General features: G+C 36.0%; 1 long non-coding RNA gene and 1 pseudogene across 1 annotated transcript in view; one reads left to right on the top strand and one right to left on the bottom strand.

Moving 5' to 3' along the window:
- Window positions 1–22236, bottom strand: part of LOC149747693 (uncharacterized) — a 68908-nt gene that overhangs the window by 26306 nt on the left and 20366 nt on the right. The gene's annotated exons all lie outside the window — the stretch shown is intronic.
- LOC149747694 (high mobility group protein B1 pseudogene) lies at window positions 2781–4891 on the top strand (annotated as a pseudogene).

The following is a 22236-nucleotide window of genomic DNA, read 5'->3' as shown; positions in this document are numbered from 1 at the left end:
TATCAAGGCCAAGGTCAGTTTTCTTTTTTAATTGCCAGAGATCTGAGCATGTTCATAGGCTATCAAGAGCAAGAGATTGAACAAGCATGAGAGGGAGGCAGTAACTGATGCAGTAGGATCCTGGAGCTGGGACTAGGAGATGGAGATTATATGTAGACATAGACGGATTGGATAGGAAGAGAGCCATCTCATCCTTTGACACTGAAGGGAGGGCACTAAGACTCTCTCCCCCAAAACAGTCAATCATCAATTTGAGAGGACACCATCTTGCTTGGTTGTGTGGTTTGCCCCAGAGGCTTTCAGCAACATAGGTGTAGGTGGAATGTTGGATTCTCTTACAGTCGATCACTATGATAATATCTAGTTTTTCAATATTTTAAGTAATGGCAAAAGTAGTTTTTATTAGTTCCTTTTTTCTTAAAAAAATATATTACTAATACATTTGAATGCCTGATCTCATTTCCCTCCCCTTTTTCTTTGAGGTAACCACTGTCCTGAAGTGGCAATATGTCATTCCCAAACAGCTAATGTATTTTCATTAAGTATGTCGTAACCATAACTAAAATACAACATGGTTTTGTATGTTTTAAGGCTTTTAATAAATTGTTATCATACTGTACTTATCATTCTGCAACTTGCTTCTTTTACTCATTATTAGATATTTTAGATTTATCCATATTGATCCATATGAATGAAATTAGCTCTGATTATTTAGCTGCTGTATGATTTTTCTTTGTATAAAATGCTACTATTTATGAATTCTCTAGTTTTGTTTCAAGTGTTTCATTATTACAAAAAATGAACATGTGCAAGAGTTTCTTTATGATGATGATTTCCACACGAAAAGAGTGTGTATCCTATGTTTTGCTAGGTAATGTTTTACTAATGTCAATTAGATCAAGTCACTTAATAGTATTGTTGAACTCTTGTGTCTTTACTGACTTTTTGCCTGCTTGTTCTACCAACTACTGAAAGATATTAAACTCTTCAAACATGATTGTGGATTTGTCTATGTCTTCATTTAGTTCTGCAGTTTTTGCTTAGTGTATTTTGAAACTTTTTTATTAGGTGAGTACATATTATAATGTTCATGTCTTATTGATGAATTGACCCTTTTATCATGAAAATGTCCCTTTTAATTTTCTATTCATACTTTTTGTTTTGTGTCTATTTTGTCTGATATTAACATTGCCATTTCAGATTTATTATGATTAAGGTTTGCATGGTATATTTTATCCATCCTTTTACTTTCAACCTATGTGTGTATTTAAATGTGAAGTACGTATGTTGTAAACAGCATTTAATTAGATCTTGATTTTTAAATCCAATCTGATAGCCTCTGCCTTTTAATTGGAATACTTAATCTATTTATATTTAAAATAATTTATATAAGTTTTAGAGACAGACTGTTGGGGTTCAAATCTCAGCTAGTCCACTTAAAGTCCGTATGACCTTGATGATGTTACCTAACCATTTTTCCCTTTCTCTTTTTCCCTTCCTTCCTTCCCTCCCTCCCTTTTTTCTTTCTTTTCTTTCTTTCTTTCTTTCTTTCTTTCTTTCTTTCTTTCTTTCTTTCTTTCTTTCTTTTTTTTCTTTCTTTCTCTCTCTCTCTCTCTCCCTCTTTCTCTTTCTCTCTTTCTTGTTTCTTCATCTGTAAAACAGGATGATAGGACGAATAGTGGTAACTACCTGTTGGATTTTTATTGGAATACTATACATCATTAATACATATAAAGTGCTCAGAGCTGTGTCTAGTACACAGTAACAATAAATGTAAGCTAAAATCTGGATTTGACATTTTGTTTTGTAGGGATTTAAAGTTTTGTTTTAATATCTAAAATAGCTGTAAAAGACACCTCACAAAACTAATCAATTCCAAGTGATTTATATTTCAATCTCATCCAACAATTATGCAAAAATCTATGTTGAAATTTGGCTAGTCAATTTTCATCTTCCCTAATGACAATCAATTGTTCCTGCAAGCTAATCAGAATATGCTACATTTACATTTTAAATAAATGTGTTCAAAACCCACTAGAGTGCTTTAGAAACTTTTAAATAGGTTAGAAAATCCTGTTTAAAAGTTTTTACCTTTTTAAAATTAACTATGGAGATAGAGTTATAAAAGAATAATTGATAGACTTTATTTTTAGAACAGTTTTAGGTTTCGAGAAACATATATCTTCTTTATCCAACCCCCTCCTCCCCAGTTTTCTTTATTACTAACATCTTGCACTAGTGTGATGCATTTGTTAACAATTGATACATGAATAATGATACATTATTATTAACTAAGGCCATAGTTTACATTAGGGTTCATTCTTTGTGTTGTATGATTCTATGTGTTTTGAAAAATGTATAATGTAATGTATCCATTACAGTATCATACAGAGTAGCTTCACCGTCCTGACGATTCTCTGTGCTCCTCCTGTTCATCCTTCCCTCTTTTCCCGAGAATCCTGATTTTTTTACTGTCTCTATTCTTCCTTTTCTAGAATGCTGTATAGTTGGGATCATACAGTATGCAGGCTTTTCAGACTGGCTTCTTCCACTTAGAAATATGCATTTAAGGTTACTCCATGTCTTTTCATGGCTTCATAGCTCATTACTTTTTATGATGAAAAATACTCTATTGTATAAATATACCACAGTTTGTTTATATATATACCTATTGAAGGACATCTGGGTTGCTTCCAAATGTTTGCAGGTATGAATAAGCTTGCTATAAACACGTGCACAAGTTTTGATGTGAATTTGTTTTTAACTCATTAGTTAAATATCAAGGTGTGCAACTGCTGGATTGTATGGTAAGAGTATGTTTTGTTTTGTAAGAAACTGCTGAACTGTCTTCCAGAGTGGCTATACAGTCATTGAGCTCTATAGAGACAGTGCCCGGGCAAGTGAGAGCCGGACGGGAACTGGGCAACTCTGTGCCTCACTGAGGAAAAATACTTAAACATGGGCAAAGGAGATCCTAAGAAGCCGAGAGGCCAAATGTCATCATATGCATTCTTTGGAAAACTTGCTAGGAGGAGCACAAGAAGAAGCACTCAGATGTTTTAGTCAACTTCTCAGAGTTTTCTAACGAGTGCTCAGAGAGGTGGAAGACCATGTCTGCTAAAGAGAAAGGAAAATTCAATGACATGGTAAAGGCAGACAAGGCCTGTTATGAAAGAAAAATGAAAACTTATATCCCTCCTAAAGGCAAACGAAAAAGAAGTTCAAGGATCCCAATGCACCTAAGAGGTCTCCTTCAGCCTTTTTCTTGTTTTGTCCTGAGTATCGTCCAAAAATCAAAGGACAACATCCTGGCCTATCCATTGGTGATGTTGCAAAAAAACTGGGAGAGATGTGGAGTAACACTGCTGCAGATGACAAGCAGCTTTATGAGAAGAAGGTTCCTAAGCTGAAGGAAGAGTACAGAAAGTATATTGCTGCATAAGGAGCTAAAGGGAAGCCTGATGCAGCAAAAAAGGGAATCGTCAAGGCTGAAAAAAGAAAGAAAAAGAAGGAAGAAGAGGAAGATGGGGAAGATGAGGATGAAGAGGAAGAAGAAGATGATGAATAAGGTGGTTCTAGTGCAGTTTTTTTCTTGTCCATGAAGTATTTAACCCCCCTGTACAAAACTCACCCCTTTTAAAGAAAAAAAATTGAAAGGTAAGGCTGTGTATGATTTGTTTTTGAACTGTACAGTGCCTTTTTTTGTACAGTTAACACCCTACTGAATGTGTATTTAGATAGCTGTGTCCTGGTGGTACTTTCCACAGCCACTCACCTTGCCTGGTACGGTATGGGGGTTGTAAATTGGCATGGAAATTTAAAGCAGGTTCTTGTTGGTGCACAGCACATATTAGTTATATATGGGGATGGTAGTTTTTTCATCTTCAGTTGTCTCTGATGCAGCTTACATGAAATAATTGTTGTTCTGTTAACTGAATACCACTTGGTAATTGCAAAAGAAAGAAAAAAGGTTGCAGCTCTTTTGTTGACATTCTGAATGCTTCTAAGTAAATACAATTTTTTACTAGGAAAAAGCAAACCAAACCAAACCAAAACAAAAACCTTACAAAGTGACTGTACCATTTTGTACTCCCACTCCCAATGCGTTCCTGTTGTTCTACAACTTCGTCAGCATTTGGTGTTGTCAATGTTTTGATTTTAGCCAATCTAATGGGTGTGTAGTGGTATCTCATTGGTTTTAATTTGCAATTTCCTTATGACATATAATGGTGAGCATATTTTCATATGCTTATTTGATATCTGCATGTCTTTTTGGTGATGTGTCTGCTTGATCTTTTTTTTTTTTTTTTTTTGGCCTGTGCTGCACACAGGCCCCCCCCCAGTTGCGCTGAGCGGGGGCCACCCTTCGCTGCAGTGCACGGGCCTCTCACAGCAGTGGCCTCTCTTGTTGCAGAGCATGGGCTCCAGGCGTTCAGGCCCCAGCAGTTGCGGCACGTGGGCTCAGTAGTTGTGGCTCGCGGGCTCCAGAGTGCAGGTTCAGCAGCTGCAGCACAGGGGCCCAGCCGCTCGGCGGCATGTGGGATCCTCCCAAACCAGGGCTCGAACCCGTGTCTCCCGCGTTGGCAGGCAGATTCCCAACCACTGCACCACCAGGGAAGCCCTCTGCTCGATCTTTTGCCCATTTTACAATTGGGTTGTCTTCTTATTGTTGAGTTTTAAGAGTTCTTTGTATATTTTGGATACATGTCATTTATCAAGTATGTGTCTTGCAAATATTTTCCCCTAGTCTTTGACTTGTCTTTTCATTCACTTAGTGTCTTTCTCTGACCAGAAGTTTTAAATTTTTTTGAAGTTCAACTTCACACTTTTTTCTTTCATGGATTGTGCTGATTTTTTCTTCTGTTATCTTCTAGAAGTTTTACAGTTTGCATTTTACCTTTAGACTTAGGATCCTTTTTGAGTTAATTTTTGTGAAAGATGTAAGGTATATGCCCAGATTCTTTTTTTCCCATGTGGATGTCCAGTTGTTCCAGCATTATTTGTTGAAAAGACTATCCTTTTTCCATTGAATTGTCTTTGCTCCTTTGTCAAAGATCAGTTGACTATATTGTGTGATTCTATTTCTGGGCTCTCTATTTCTTTTCATTGACCTATTTATCTCTTCTTTTGCCAAATATCATACTGTTTTGATTACTGTAGCTTTACCATAAGTCTTAAGGTTTTGTAGTGTCAGTTTTCCAACTTTGTTCTTTTTTTTTTTTTTTGGCCACATGCAGCTTGCAGGATCTTAGTTCCCCAACCAGGGGTTGAACCCAGGCCCCTGCAGTGAAAGTGCCAAATCCTAACCACTGGACCACCAGGGAATTCCCTGTTCTTCTTTTCAATATTGTGTTGGCTATTCTGAGTCTCTTGCCTCTCTAAACATTAGAATCTGTCTGTCAATATCCATAAAATAACTTGGGATTTTGATTGTGACTGCATTGATCTCAAGTATGAAAAACTGACATCTTAATAATATTGATCTCCTTTCCACAATTCTTTTATAAGAGTTTTCTAGTTTTCTTTAAATAGCTCTGTTCATATTCTGTTAGATTTATACCTAAGTATGTCCTTCTGAGGGGGGAGGGTGCTAATGTAAATGGTGTAATTTAAAAATTTTTAAATTCCAATTGGTTATTGCTGGCACATACCAAAGCAATTGACTGTTTTTTGGAAGTGTAGCTGATTTACAATATTGTGTTAGTTTCATGTGTACAGCAAAGTGATTCAGTTATATATATTTTTTCAGATTCTATTCCATCACAGGTTATTACAAGATATTGAATATAATTCCCTGTGTTATACAGTGAATGCTTATTGCTTATCTGTTTTATGTATAGTAGTTTGTATGTTAATTCCATACTCCTAATTTGTCCCTCCCTCCCTTCCCTTCCTCTCCATTTTGGTAACCATAAGTTTGTTTTCTATGTCTCTGAGTCTGTTTCTGTTTTGCATATAGATTCATTTGTATTATTTTTTAGATTCAACATATAAGTAATATCATATAGTATTTATCTTTCTCTGACTTACTTCACTAAATATAATATTCTCTAGGTCCATCTATGTTGCTGCTAATGGCAATATTTCATTCTTTTTTATGGCTGAGTAATATTCCATTGTATATATATATATATATATATATATATACACACACACACACACATATGTATATACATATATATGTATGTATATGTGTGTGTGTATATATATAAATATATATATACACATATACATACCACATCTTCTTTATCCATTCATCTGTTGATGGACATTTAGGGTGCTTCCATGTCTTGGCTATTGTAAATAGTGCTGCTATGAACATTGGGGTGCAAGTATCTTTTTGAATTACAGGAGTGGGATTGCTGGATCATATGGTAACTCTACTTTTGGTTTTTAAAGGAACTTCCATACTGTTTTCCATAGTGGCTGCACCAATTTACATTCCCACTAACAATGTAGGAGGGCTCCCTTTACTCCACACTCTCTCCAGCATTTATTATTTATACACTTTTTGATGAAAGCCATTCTGACAAGTGTGAGGTGATACCACATTGTGCTTTTGATTTTCATTTCTTAAATAATTAGCAATATTGAGAGCACATTTTCAAGTGCTTTTTGGCCATCTGTATGTTTTCTTTGGAGAAATGCCTATTTAGGTCTTCTGCCCATTTTTTAATTAAGTTGTTTGTTTTTGCGATATTGAGTTGTATGAGCTGTTTGTATATTTTGGATATTAACCCTTTGGATATTAACCCTTTGTCAGTCACATTGTTTGCAATCCCTATCTATAGGTGATTTTTTTTTTGTTTTGTTAATGGTTTCCTTTGCTGTGCAAAGCAACTGACTTTTGTATGTTAACCTTATGTTTGGCAACTTTGCTATAATCTCTTATTAGTTCCAGGGATTTTGGATTTTGTTGTTGCTGCTACCGTGTCAATTCTTTGAGATTTTCTGCATAGATAGTCATGTCATCTGCACGAACAAAGTTTTATTTCTTCCTTCTTGGCCTGTATGCTTTTTCTTTACTCTTCTTGCCTTATTGCTTTAACAAGGACTTTTAGTACAATTTGAATAGGAGTGGTGAGAGGAGACATCGTTGCTTAGTTCCTGATCTTAGAGGGAAAGAGTCTAGCTTTCCACCAGTAAGTATGATGTTAGCTACAGGTTTATTATACATATTCTTCATCAAGCTTAGGAAGTTCCTCTCTATTCCTAGTTTGCTGAGTTTTTATTATAAATGGGTGTTGGATTTTGTTGAGTGTTCTTTCTGCATTTGATCATATGATGTTTCTTCTTTAGTGTGCTGATGTGGTAGATTATATTGACTGATTTTCAAATATTGAGCAAGCTCTGCAAACCTGGAGTAATAAATCCCACTTGGCCATAGTGTATACATTTTAAAAATACAGTTTTGGATTCTATTTGTTAACATTTTATTGAGAATTTTTGCACCATTATTCATGAGAGATATCACCGTGTAGTTTTTTTTTTCCTTCTTGTAATATATTTCTCTGGTTTTGGTAATTGGTTAGGGTAATGCTGGCCTCACAGAATGAGTTAGGAAGTATTCCCTCTATTTCTATTTTCTGGAAGAGATTATAGAGAATTGGTATAATTTCTTCCTTAGATATTTGGTAAAATTCACCAGGGAAACAATCTAGACCTGGTGCATTCTGTTTTGAAAGTTCATTAATTATTGACTGAATTTTTTAAATAGATTTAGGCCTACTCATATTGCCTATTCCTCCTTGTGTGAGTTTTGGTAGATTGTGTATTTCAAGAAATTGGTCCATTTCATTCAAGTTATCAAATTTGTGGGCACAGAGTTGTTCAAAACATGCTGAGTAAAAGAAGCCATTCACAAAAGGACATGTGTCATACGATTACATTCATATGAGATAAAATTCATAAAGATAGAAAGCCTATTCATGGTTGCCAGGGTCTTGGGGAAGAGGAGTAAGGAGTGCTCAACTTCTCTTTTTGCTGAATGTTACTTCTCTCCCTCCTTACAGGTATTGATCCCAAGCACACTCTCCAATATCTTCCGTACACAGATCTCTGTCTCAGAGCCTGTTTCCCAGAGAACCAAAGTGCAACATTGTAAGTTTACACTATTGCTAGCAGAATATAAGAGCTCCTGGGTCTTACATCCTTGCCAGCACGTGGCATTATCAGACTTACTAACTTATGCAAACTCAAAGATGTGGAATGTTCTCACATTGTTTTATTTTGTGCTTCTCTGATTACTAGTAAGGGTGAACATCTCTTTAATCTTTTCTTGGCCACTCCAATTTTTCCTTCTGTAAATCAACTGGATAAATGTTTTTCTTTCTTTCCTTCTTACTTCCTTTAAGTTTTCTAAATCTTGTTGCATAAACTTTTTTCCAAATACCTTTTTTATTACAAAGTATCATATGTTCTTTGCAGAAAATGTAAAACACACACATACACACAACAGAGAAAGAGATAAATAAAAGTTATATTTAACCCCAGCTCCCAATGATAACTAGTAAGTAATACAGTAGTCCCCCCTTATCCAAGGGGGATACATTCCAAGAACCCCAGTGGATGCCTGAAATCTCGGATAGTACCAAACCCTATGTATACTACATTCTTTCCTATCCATACATATGATAAAGTTTAACTTATAAATTGGGCAACCTCAGAGATTAACGACAATATTACTAATATAATAGAACAATACACTGTCATAAAAGTTATGTGAATATGGTCTCTCTCTTTCAAAATATCTTATTGTATTGTAGGCATTTTCAAACTGTGGTTGATTGCTGGTCACTGAAATCTGGGGAAAGCAAAACAGAAATTAAGGGGAGACGACTGCATTTTGGCTTACATCATTTCCCTATACGTGTATTTATTGGTTGCAATATCTTCATCCTCATTTTGGACATTGTTAATTTGTGTGCTTTCTGTGCTCTAAAAAAATTAGTTGGGCTGATAGTTTACCTGTATTTTATTCTTCAAAGAGCTGATTTTAAGTTTTATTTATCTTTCATACTAAGTCATCATTTTCCAATACTATATTTCTACTTTTAAATTTATTACTATACCTTTCCTAGTTTCCTTTTCTATTTTTCTAAAATATAATTTGACGAACTGGGTTTCTCTTTTCTCTCTTTTTGTCAGTGTAAAGCATCTGAGGAAACATATTGGTTTTTGGCTCTATTCCAGTGATTTTAAATGTTTTATCTAGGATTTCCATTGTCTAAAAATATGCCATTATTATTTCTGGACTTTCTGAAGAGAATATTTACTTTTAACAAATTTTTGTCATTTACTCACATAATTTGGTATATGTATATTTTGGTATATGTATAAAATTTTATATATATAAATATATATAAAAATATATATATTTTATGTATATATATATATATATATACACACACACACATAATTCTCTGTAGAATTTAAGCTTATTTAAGATTATTGTATAGTTCTTATAAAAGACTAATGGACTTGAGCTTTTGGCCAACATGGAGTAATGGGAAATGGATTTACCCTCCCACCTGAAGCAACAACAGCAGAACCAGACAAAATATTTGAAACAATAATTTTCAATATTGCACACTGGCAATGAAAGAAGGTGATTCCTGAGAGATAAGAAACAAATGAGTTAGGCCCTATAATTGTCCTGGCTTTTTACCTTTAGAGAGTTTCCAGTCTAGAGCATAGAAAGGGGATTCACTGGACTCCCTGAATGGAGGAAATGAAGCTGAGAGTCTGGAGAGACCAAGATGGCTATACATCACAGGACAGAGTACCAGAGAGATAGAAAAAGAGAACCCTGAAGATCTTTAGAATGTCCCTCTTGAGTATTGAGCAGAGTGCTAATCAGTGCATATGTATGAGGAAATTACTCAAGGCTTGGGACTTAACCATCCAAAAGGATTAGAGAAACTCACAGAGGGCCGGGAATAGAACCTGTTCCCATTAGCCAAACTGAATAGTCTCATAATTTATGGCACGTTGGGTAGAGTACTCAAAAGGATCTTACCTCAGTAGTAAAAAATAACTAACCTTTGACTAAACATGGCCCTGGTCTCACCTAACAATTGTAAAAGAAAGACCTGAAAGGATCAAAGTGTTTCCAATTATCTTAAGTGCATTTCAGAACAAAGTTCAAGAATATTCACAGGAATAAAAATAGCCACCTCCCAACAAGGCAAAATTCACAATGTCTGGCATCCAGTCAAGGATTACTAGACATACAAAGAAGCAGGAAAATATGGCCCTTGATGAGGATTGAATCAATAAAACAAAACTAAACTAGAGCTTACACAGCTGTTAGATTAGCAGTCAATGACATTAAAAGAGTTATTACAGGAGATATGGGGATATATGTATATGTATAGCTTATTCACTTTGTTATAAAGCAGAAACGAACATACCATTGTAAAGCAATTATACTCCAATAAAGATGTTAAAAAAGAGTTATTATAACTGTGTTCCATATGTTCAAAAACTTAAGTAGAAACATAAAATATATTAAAAAAATACCTAATTGAATATGTAGAGATGAGTACTATAGTATCTAAGGTGAAAAATACACTGGATGTCATTAATGGCAGATTATAAATTGACATAAAGAAGATTAGTGAACATCAAGGCATAGCGATAGAAACTATCCAAACTGAAGCATAGATTTAAAAAATAATTCAAGAAAAAAGGAACAGAAAATCAGTGATCTTTGGGGCAACTTCAAGTAGCCTAATATAAATGTAATTGGAGTCCTCAATGGAGACAGGGTGGGGATCTGCAAAATATTTGAAGAAGCAATGGTCAAACTTTTTTTTTCATATTTGATGAAAATTATAAATTCAAAGATTCAAGTAGCTTGACAAATCTCAAACACAAGAAATATAACAAAAACTACACCAAGGTACATCATTATCAGTTCACAAAAAAAAAAGTGATAAAAGCAACCAAAGAAAAGATACAAGTTATGTAGAAAGACACAAAGAAGCATCAGATTTCTCTTTGGAAACAATGCAAGTTAGATGGCAGAGGGTAGCGTGTTTAATATACTAAAAGAAAAAAAAAAATCTGTCAGCCTAGGGACTTCCCTGGTGGTCCAGTGGTTAAGACTTCATCTTCCAATGTAGGGCGTAATGGTTCAATCCCTGGTTGGGGAACTAAGATCCCACATGCCGCACAGTCAAAAAAAAAAAAACCCAGAAAACAAAAAACCCAGGCAATATAAAGACTTTTTGAAATATATAGGAAATGAAAGGATTAATCACCAGCAGACCAAGACTGAAATAAATGTTAAAGGAAGTCCTTCAAACAGAAGGAAAAATGTATCAGGTGGAAATATAAATCTATGTAAAGGAATGAAAAACACTGGAAATGGTAACTATATGGGTAAATATTTGCCCTTTTTTCTTATTTAAATATCTTTAAAAGATAACTGTTTAAGAAAACATAAGAACAATGTATTGTGGGGTTTCTAATACACGTATTAACTCTAATACATGACAACAGTAGCATAAAAGCCAGGAGCTAAGAAGTAGAAGTATACTATTTTAAGGTTTGTATACTGTACATGAAGTGGCATAATATCACTTCAAGGTAGACTGTGATGCATCAAGGAAAATATACTATAAACATTAAATCAACCATTGAACAACAGAAAAAGTAATAGCCAATACCCAACTCAAGATATAAAAAGGAATAAAAAAATCCTCAATACAAAGAAAATGAAGAAAAGGAGAAGAAGGTACATATAGGGCAATTAGAAAAGACGTGTCAGAATGATAGACTTAAACCTAACTATATCAGTAATTACAAAAGCATGAGGGAATTTCTTCAACCTGATAAAGGGCATCTAAAAAAAATCTACAGCTGCTGTCATACTTAGTGGTGAAAGCCTGAATACTTTCTCCCTAAGATCAGGAACAGACAAGGATGTGCATTCTCACCACTGTTATTCAACTTGGTACTCAAAAGTACAGCCAATGAAATCAGGCAAGAAAAAGAAATAAAATGAATCCAGATTGAAAAGAAAAGAGTAAAACTATTGTTATTTGCAGACATGATCATTTAGGAAATCCAATGGAGTTTGCAAAAGAGGTATTAGAAGTGATCATTGATTAGAAGTGAGTTTAGCAAGGTTGTAGGATATAAAGTCAATATACAAAATTCAATTCTATTTCCATACATGGTCAAAGAACAATTGGGAACTGAAAAAACTTTTAAAAGACCACTTATATTTGCATAAAGAATATGAAATACTTAGTGATTAACCTGAAAAAGAGATGTATAACAGCTGTATTCTGAAAATTACAAAATATTGCTGAGAAAGATTTAAAAATATCTAAATAAAGGAAGAGACACACCTTGTTCATGGGTTGGAAGACTCAATATTGTTAAGATGCCAACGGTCCCCAAATTGATTTATATATTAAATGCAATCTCAACCAAAATCCCAATAGGCTTTTTCTGTAAACATTGACAAGTTGATTATAAAATTCATATGGAAATACAAAGTACCTAGAAAGCCAAACAACTCTGTGAAAGGAGAACGAAGTTGAAGAACTTCCACTACTTGAATTCAAGACATTGTAAAACTACAGTAATCTAGACAATATGGAACTGGTATCAAGATAGACAAACAGGGGCTTCCCTGGTGGCACAGTGGTTAAGAATCCGCCTGCCAATGCAGGGGACACGGGTTCGAGCCCTGGTCTGGGAAGATCCCACATTGCCGCGGAGCAATTAAGCCCATGCACCACAACTACTGAGCCTGCACTCTAGAGCCCGTGAGCCACAACTACTGAAGCCCGTGCGCCACACCTACTGAAGCCCATGCGCCTAGAGCCTGTGCTCTGCAACAAGAGAAGCCACTGCAATGAGAAGCCCATGCACCACAAAGAAGAGTAGCCCCCGCTCACTGCAACTAGAGAAAGCCCGCGTGCAGCAACGAAGACCCAATGCAGCCAAAAATAAATAAATAAAATAAATTTTTAAAAATACTTAAAAAAAAAAGATAGACAAACAGATGAATGGAAAGAACATAGAGGCCCAAAATAGACCCACATATATATAGACAACTGATTTTTCACAAACATCCAAAGAAATTACATTTCTTTTCAACAAATTCTGCTGGAACAATTAGATAACCATATGCCAAAAAAAGAAAGAAAGAAAGAAAGAAAAGAACTTTGATCCATACCTCACACTACACAGAAAAATTAACTGATGCTAGTTCATAGAACTAAATGCAGAACCTAAAACTATAAATCTTCTAGAAGAATATATGGAAGAAACTCTTGTGATTTGGGGTTAGGCAAAAATTTCATGGAAACAACACCAAAAGCACAATCCATAAAAGAAAAAAAATTGATTTTACCAAAATCAAGAACTTCTGCACTTTGGAAAACAGTGGTAAGAGAGTGAAAAGACAAGGCACAGTCTTGGAGAAGTATTTGTAAGTTACATATCTGATAAAGGACTTGTGTCCAGGATATATAAATACTCTCAAGATTACTAGAATTCTTTTAAAAACCTGACAACCGATAAAAAATGGGCAAAAGAAGATACTTCACTAAAGAAGATACACAGATGGCAAATAAGCATATGAAAAGATGCTTAAAAATCATTAGCGTTAGGGAAATGCAAATTTAAAATCACGAGATATTGCTATGCCTCAGTTAGAATGTCTAATTTAAAAGACTGTCCATACCAAGTGTTGGCAAGGATGTGGAGGAGCTATAACTCCTACATTCTGCTGGTAGGAATGAAATATGGGACTAGCACTTTGAAAAACACTTTGTCAGTTTCTTAAAACTTAAGCATACACTTACTATATAACCTAGTCATTCAATTCCTAGGCATTTACCTAAGAGAAATTAAAGTGTATGTCCATACAATGACTGGTGCACAAATATTCATACCAGCTTTATTTGTAATAGCCTCAAACTGGAAACAACTCAAATGTCCATCAAAGGTGAATGGATAAACAAATTGTGGTATATCCATACAATAGAAAACTACTGAGCAATAAAAATGAATGAATTGATCATACAAGTTATAACATGGATGAATCTCAAAATAATTATGCTGAGTAAGAGGCCAGGCAAAAAGAGTACATACTGTATAATTCCATCTATATAAAACTCTAGAAAATGTGAAGTAATTTATAGTGACAGGAAGTAGATCATGTGGATGGGCAGGAGGCAGGGCCGTGCAGGAGAGATTACGAAGGGGCACAAGGAACATTTTGGGGGTGATGGGTGTGCTCATTGTGTGGATTGTGGTGATGTTTTCATGGGTGTATACATATGTCAAAACTTGTCAAATTGTACACATTAAATACATGCAGTTTATCGTATGTTAACTGTACCTCAATACAGCTAATTTAAAATTCCATTATTATAGTTTGTATTTCTTCTTTTTTATGAGTTTTAAAAAAAATTTATTTGTTTTATTTATTTATTTTTGGCTGTATTGGATCTTCGTTGCTGCGCGCGGGCTTTCTCTAGTTGCGGCGAGCGGGGGCTACTCTGTTGCAGCACACGGGCTTCTCATTGCAGGGGCTTGTCTTGTTGCAGAGCACAGGTTCTAGGCATGTGGGCTCAGTGGTTGTGGCTCGCAAGCTCTAGAGTGCAGGCTTGGTAGTTGTGGCACACGGGCTTAGCTGCTCCGCGGCATGTGGGATTTTCCCGGACCAGGGATCGAACCCATGTCCCCTGCATTGGCAGGCCGATTCTTAGCCACTGCACCACCAGGGAAGCCCCTGTATTTCTTCTTTGAAGAGAACTTTTGTAAAAATAATGTTTTACTCTTTTCCCTTATGATTAGGTACTTTAAAAAATTATTTGAAACTGTATAAAGTCATTTATAGAATTGATACTCTTTATGCTTATCGTGTAGTTCCTATAAAAGATTCATTTGAATCTTTTCATCTGAAAGGAAGTACATTTATAGATTTTTTCAATCAGTTACATTTTATTCATTGTATTGTTCAAATCTACTGTATCTTTGTTAAATTTCTTTATTATAATCTTTTGAAAATGCAGAGTTCATATCTTTTATTATAATTAGACTTTCATTTATTGCTTCATTTATGATCGATTATTCTTTCAAATATGCTTGACTGGGGTGGGAGAATGGTGGGAATGAGTTTTTCTTTGATCATTATTCTTTGGAGGCAGCTTGAACTTTCTTGACCTTTAACTTGTTTGTTTGTTTGATTCAGAAATTTTTCCTTCAGTTATTTCCTTAAAGTGTGTATTTTGTTTGCCTTTTCTTTATTGTCTTGTATACTTCTATGTCTTGCCAATTACAGCTTAGGCACACAGAGCTACATCATTTTAAGAAGAGATTTCTGGTACCATGATCTTCTAATCTCCTCAATTTATAGTTCAGGAAACAAAGTCACAGAGAAGTAAGTGTCCTACCTAAGGCCAAACAACTAGAAGAACTGGGCTGGAACGCCAAACTTTTGATTCCATGTTCCATGCCCTTTGTACTTCATCATCTTCCTTTTTCTACTATGGACTGTCAATTTCACTTTAATGGCTCTCTGCTTAATCTGCCCCATGATTTGACACTGATGCTTTCATTAGTCTTTTTTCCCGTTTATTAATTATTTGCTATGTTGCTGCATTTCTGTGAGAGGAGCAAACCTGTGCTGTCTGAAAAAGTTTTTATAGCCTTTCTTGTGACCAAGAAATCAGCAGCTGAAAAGAAGCCTGCTAAAAAGAAGCCCACAGAAAAGAAACCCACCACAGAGGAAAAGAAGGCTGCTGTATAAACTTAAATTTGTTTATTCGGTAAAGGTCAAATCACTTTGGACAGCTAATTTTGAATAAAGACCTGATCAAAGAGGCAAAAAAAAAAAAATCAGAAGTTAATTGAAATGATAACGAAACACATGATACATTTTAATTAAATCTAATGTTCATGTAAAATAAAATGTGCTCACTTTTTTGCAATTTTATATATAAAATTATATAAATTTATAAAAATAGATGACTCATTTATATATACATATACATATATATATATACACATGTATATATAAATGAGTCATCTATTTTTAAGACCCTAAGCTAGAACCACCCAGCTAAGCCACTCCTGGATTCCTGAATCTCAGAAATTAAGTGAGGCAATTAATGTTTGTTGTTTTAAGCTCTTAAGTTTGGGGATAATTTGTTATGTAGCAAGAGATAACTAATAGAGCAACTCTATCATGACATTTCCTCTCAACTCCTTCTGGGTCCAGAGGCTGGGTAACAGGAGAAGAAGACCAGCCCAGGAAATTGTTCCAGAATTTTCATTCTTGGGAGTTGTTGGATCAAGGCTTTATCACTTCTTTTCCAACAGTATTGAATCTTGAATTTTAGATGCTCCCTTAATTCTAAAGAGAGAACCAGGACTCTGATCACAGCGACAACACGGAGTCTCTTATGGAGAGCACTTTTCACTTTTTGTGTGTGTATAAGGGCAACATGTTGAGAAATTAAGCAGCTTCAGTGTAAACTCTCATCAACAAATATTAAATGTAATTTGTTAAATTGCTAATTACTTATTAGTCTTAAAACTTAAAATTTCAATTCCAACAAATGAAATTTATAATATTGTGGTAATATTAATGGTAGGGAAGGAGGTCTAGAACTTTTTGTAGCAGTTAGTACCCTGACATATTTTAATTTTTGAATTTTAAATAGAAATTTAATTTAGGACTACGTACTATACTACTTAAACACTTGCGCTAAGTTGGGAGAGGTGCAGGAAAGAGAAAATTTTTAAAAAACCTATAGGGACTTCCCTGGTGGCACAGTGGTTAAGAATCCGCCTGCCAATGCAGGGGACACAGGTTTGAGCCCTGGTCCGGGAAGATCCCACATGCCGCAGAGCAATGGAGCCCGTGCGCCACAACTACTGAGCCTGCACTCTAGAGCCCGTGAGCCACAACTACTGAAGCCCGTGCGCCACACCTACTGAAGCCCACGCGCCTAGAGCCCGTGCTCTGCAACAAGAGAAGCCACCACAGTGAGAAGACCGCGCACCACAACAAAGAATAGTCCCCGCTCGCAACTATAGAAAAGCCCGTGCACAGCAACAAAGACTCAATGCAGCCAAAAATATAATAAATAAATAAATTTATTTTAAAAAACCCTATAATTTAGTTATGGAGTATGATGAAACCAGCTATTTTTCTGTCTCCCAAAAGGGATACTGTCACTTTAAATGTAATATGAAGAAACCACTGAAATCACACACACACACACACACACACACACTATAATTTGCCAAGGGAAAAAGTTGTTAAATTGGTAACTTAGGTTAGCAAATAAAAAATGCCTAAAGGACTCCCTGCCTGAGATGGCCATCAGAGAGAGTAAAATTAAGATGAATTTTCCTAAGTGGCTGAGTATTATCTTCTGTTTGGTGGAAAAAATATAAGAATTTTTGGCTGCTGACTATAAAACAGTGTCCTGTGTATTTTGCACTGAGAAATGACTGGGGAGCAAGTGAGAGACAGGTTGGAAAACTCTGTGAGAAGTTACCCAAGAAGGGTGAATAGAACCTGTCACGATTATTACAATTTAGTTCAGAAGTTTGTAGATGTTTTACTTCTGAGCCCAGCAGCAGTCACAATAAAACTCTTGCCAGAAAAGGTAGTAAACTTGACAAACTGCCCACAAAAGGACTTAGTTTAAGTAAAAATTCAGGAAAATTTGAAAATTATAGTTTCAGAAATAATTAAGAAACCACGAGGAAAGGAATCCACATGTATCATAGAATACAGACATACAAATGCGCGCACATGCAGATACACCATATAATATTTTTAGTAAGATACTCTAAAGAAATACCAGCTTTACGTGTTTAATTTGAAGTTGTTTTAGTTTATTTCTGTACTGTGATTTGGAAGTCTAATTTTAATATTTCAGGCAGAAACCCACCATTTAATTCAGGAAAGACACATTCTTCTGTTTCTGCACCCTTCAATCTCAAGGATAAGCAGCACTGTTCAGCACCCCCTGGTAGGGTTGTACAGCATCTGCAGGACAAACTCCCACTTTACAACCTATTAATCTCCACAGGTCTTTTTTTTTTTTTTTTTTTTAGTGTATATTTATTTAGGCTGTGCTGGGTCTTAGTTGTGGCATGCGGGATCTTTAGTTGTAGCAATGTGGGATCTTTAGTTGCGGCATGTGGACTCTTAGTTGCGGCATGCATGTGGGATCTAGTTCTCCGACCAGGGATCGAACCCGGGCCCGCTGCATTGGGAGCGTGGAGTCTTACCCACTGGACCACCAGAGAAGTCCCTCCACAGGTCTTTGAAAATTGAAAACAAATACCATGACGTGACAGCTTTGTGATGGACACTCACTCATGAAAAGGTTATATGATAACTAAAAAAAGAATATTTGGTTAAGAACCAAAATAAGCAGTGACAAGTTTTATCTGCAAGAGTAATCCACAGGAGGCAGAGATCCAGGAGGGCTCCCATGGTGTGGGGAGGCTTCAAGGAAAAACTGTAACATAAGCTGGGCTCTGAGGCATAGGATCAGACAGAGGCTTGAGAAAAGGGCATTACATTAGCAGAGGAGTGTGGACGGAAGCAAGGATAGTGCGAGCAGACAAAAGGAGATTGATTTAGAGCAGAACTGAAGGTTCGCGCCGGGAAGAAGTTTCGAAAACAAATGGGTCAGTAGCAAAAGCAGGACAGGAAGGTTACTGGATTTAGTGAGTAGGCATTGCTCAGAGATTCCTAGAAGTGCTATTTCAGGAGATCGGCGGTCCACAGACAGAACTATTTACTATTTATAATACACCATTTGATTTTTTATGAATTATATCCTTCGTAGCTTCTCAGGAAAAACAAAACTACTATCCTGAAGATCCCTACAGGTTTTTAGCCCTGATAGATGAAGTAGCTTGAAAATCTCCCTTTATATTGATAATTTAAATCTAAAACCTTAAGTTTGTCTTAAAATCCCAAAGTTTTAAAACAGAAAAAGAAGTTTTATGGACCGGGAACAAGAAAAATAGATTTTAATTATTGTGCCATCAATACATACCCCCTGAGGAGACCTGTCGGCTCCAAACTCCTCTGGTTTGTCTCACGGCACTGAACTCAGCTCTTCATAAGGAGAAATCCCCTTCCCTCTGCTCTTTCTCCAAACGCCCTCTCCAACAGCTATTATACATCCACCAGAGGCTCCATGGCAAAGCAGACGGCTTTTGCTTATGCCTCGGGAAAATATGTCTCATGGATAGAAAGCAAGGTATGTCATATATCTACTCTGTGTTTCTTTCATATCACAGGTGAATGAATGCACCTATAGCTAGAGATTGGAGAAATGCCCTGGAGATGGCTAGATGAGAAGAGTTCTATTTGAATACAATGCTGTGTTTGGACAACCATGATCAGGAGTTGTTTTGGAAAAAGGAGTTTAAATTATCCACGTTCCTTGGCATTATGAATCCGACTATAAATAGACAAGATAAATATTACATGGATGAGCTTATTGAAATTTAAGATGTAAAGTTAAGTTTTACCTCCTGATCTCTTGGAATATCTTCACACTCAAACCAAACATGGAAATGAAATCAAATGATGAATGTTTAAAATTTGTGTAGTTATTAAATTCTCCAAAAGATTTCAGGGCATTCAAAATAAGTGCTAAGGGTAAATCAAATATACTCAAATAAAAATTTAAAAAAAAACGGCTAAAAAAAATCTTGTTCTTTAATACATTTTTATTTATAGAATTTCGTTCACATAGCTTAAGTTTTTGTGACAAGAGATTCTATATTTTTCCTTCAAAACAAAGAAGAACGTTACTGTTTTCCCTTTGTTCAAATCCATAAGAAAAGGTAGCTGTAGTTACAGTTCCTGCCTATAATGAAATGAGACTTTGGGGGACTTTAGGAGGCAATAATGTAATTTGCGCGTGGGAGGAGGGAGGCAGCCCCTAAGATGGGTTCCGGGGAGCCCTGCCTCCTCGTATTCTTGCTCTTGTGTAATTCCCTCATCTTGAATGTGGGCTGGACCTAGTAACGTGCTTCTCACAAATAGAATGCAGGAAAGGTGAGGGATGTCACTTCTGAGATTAGGGTATAAAATTAGGGTGACATCTCTTGCTCAGCCTCTCTTGCTTGTTCGTTCAATGGAAGCCAGCTGCCACGTTGTGAGCTGCCCAGTTGAAAGGAACCGAGGGTGGCCAACAGGTAGTGAGGAAATGAGAACTCGGTCCAACAATCCGTGAGGAATTTAATCCTGCCAAAAACCACATGATCCTCCCCTAGATGAGCTTTCAGATAATTGCCAACCTAGCCAACGCCTTGACTGCAGCCTTGTGAGAAACCCTGCACCAGAGGACCCACCTAAGTGTTCCCAGATTTCTGACCCACAAAACCATGAGATAATGTTTGTTGTTTTAATCGTTAAGTTTTAGAGTAATTTGAATATGGCAATAGATAACTTACACTCCCCTCAAGTAGCTTATGGTCTGATTAAGTGAAATAAATATATACATAAAGACAATAGCTAACACTTAATATAGCGCTTACTACATGCCAGGTACTTTTCTAAGGATTTTATATATATTGATTAATTTCATCTTATAACAACTCTATGAGGTAAATATTATTACTATCACCATTTTATAGATGAGGAAATTGAGGCAACAAGAGGTTAAATAACTTGGTCATGGTCTTACAGATAGTGGAACTGAGATTCAAACTCAGTCTGGTGTCGAGTTCGAGTTCTTAATCACTGTGTTGCACTGCTTCTTTCCATTTTGTATGTCACAATATACGTATGTATTCTTTGTAGGAGTAGTACAGCATATGGAATTATTATATCTGTAGGATAAAGAAAGGGGTCAGAAGGATTCAGACACCTAAGCAGGATTTGAAAGACGGAAGGAAGGCATTCCAGGAAGATAGAATAGCATATGCTGAGGTGCGGGGGCAAAAAACTACGCCGTACTTGCCAAGGACATGTTACGATTCCTTTCAAATGTTTGTAATCAGTTATGTGGTCTTCCTAATATCCTGACCTTTATTTCTACTGGTAAACATTACCCTCTTGGAATTCTAGTAAGCTGTTACTCTTTTCCAAAAAGAGTAATGCCTGATTCTCAACCAAGGGTAAAGGCAGGAGCTCAGAATGAGTTGAGCAGAAAAAAATCCCCTCACTTGTTTCAACACACAAGATGATTTAGAGGATTCGTAATGGAGGCATTTCTTTGGTAGCAACAGAAGCTCACTGTTTACATACTTCTCACGTGCTGTCCACTAGAGAGCATAACGCTCTCCTTATCGCCCTTGGGACAGTAAGGAAAATCAGTTAAAAGTTTAAGAACTATGATCGTAGTTTCTATATTTAAATATAACTTTAAATAATCTTGCATCAGGCCCAAAAAACCTATTGATTATTTGACAGGGAAAATGGAGAAGATAGAAGAAGGGGGATTAAACACAACTCAGAATTAATCACTGGAAAAAAGGAACCAGGTAAACCTAAAAACAAAGAGAAGAGGATGTAGATATAATAAGTAGGGACATAAAGAGTGGTTGCCTTTCCCCTTCATTATCATAATTATTCTCAAAAGGCCAGGTAAAAATTTTTTTTGAGTTAATTGTAGATTCCTACGCAGTTAGAATAATGCAGAGAGATCCTACATAGGCCTATATCACAACCAGGATACTAACACTGGTACAACCCATCAAATTTATTTATTTTACATGCACGTGTATGTGTGTGTGTGTGTGTATGCTGAAGCTTACTTCTATGCAATTTTATCACATAGGTAGAATCGTGTGGCCATCAGAATCAAGATGCAGAAGAGCTCCATCACAAAGATCCCTCGTTACTCTTATGTAGCCACAGCCACCCCTGCCCCTCCTACTATCCCCAATCCCTGACAGACTCCAATATGTTCTCTATCGCTATAATTTTGTCATTCAAGAATGCTATATAAAAATAACCTTCTGAGACTGGCTTTTTTTCACTCAGCATAATTCCCTGAGATTTATCCATGCTGTCATGTGTATCAACAGTTCACTCCTCTTAACTGCTAAGTAATAGTCCACGGTATGGGTGTACCACAGTTTGTTTAACCAGTCACCTGTTGAAGGGCATTTGGGTTGTTTCCTGCTTGGAGCTATCACAAATAAAACTTTTGTAAACAACTGCTGGGTTACATGGTAAGTGCAAGTTTAGTTTTGTAGGAAACTGCCATACTCTTC

This window comes from Delphinapterus leucas, chromosome 13, assembly GCF_059928025.1.
Source record: "Delphinapterus leucas isolate spDelLeu-1000000601 "Yukka" chromosome 13, BTC_Dleu_Yukka2, whole genome shotgun sequence".
In the NCBI taxonomy this organism is placed as follows: domain Eukaryota; kingdom Metazoa; phylum Chordata; class Mammalia; order Artiodactyla; family Monodontidae; genus Delphinapterus; species Delphinapterus leucas.
Note: the sequence above shows the minus strand (reverse complement) of the source record. Positions and strands in the feature narration are given on the sequence as shown.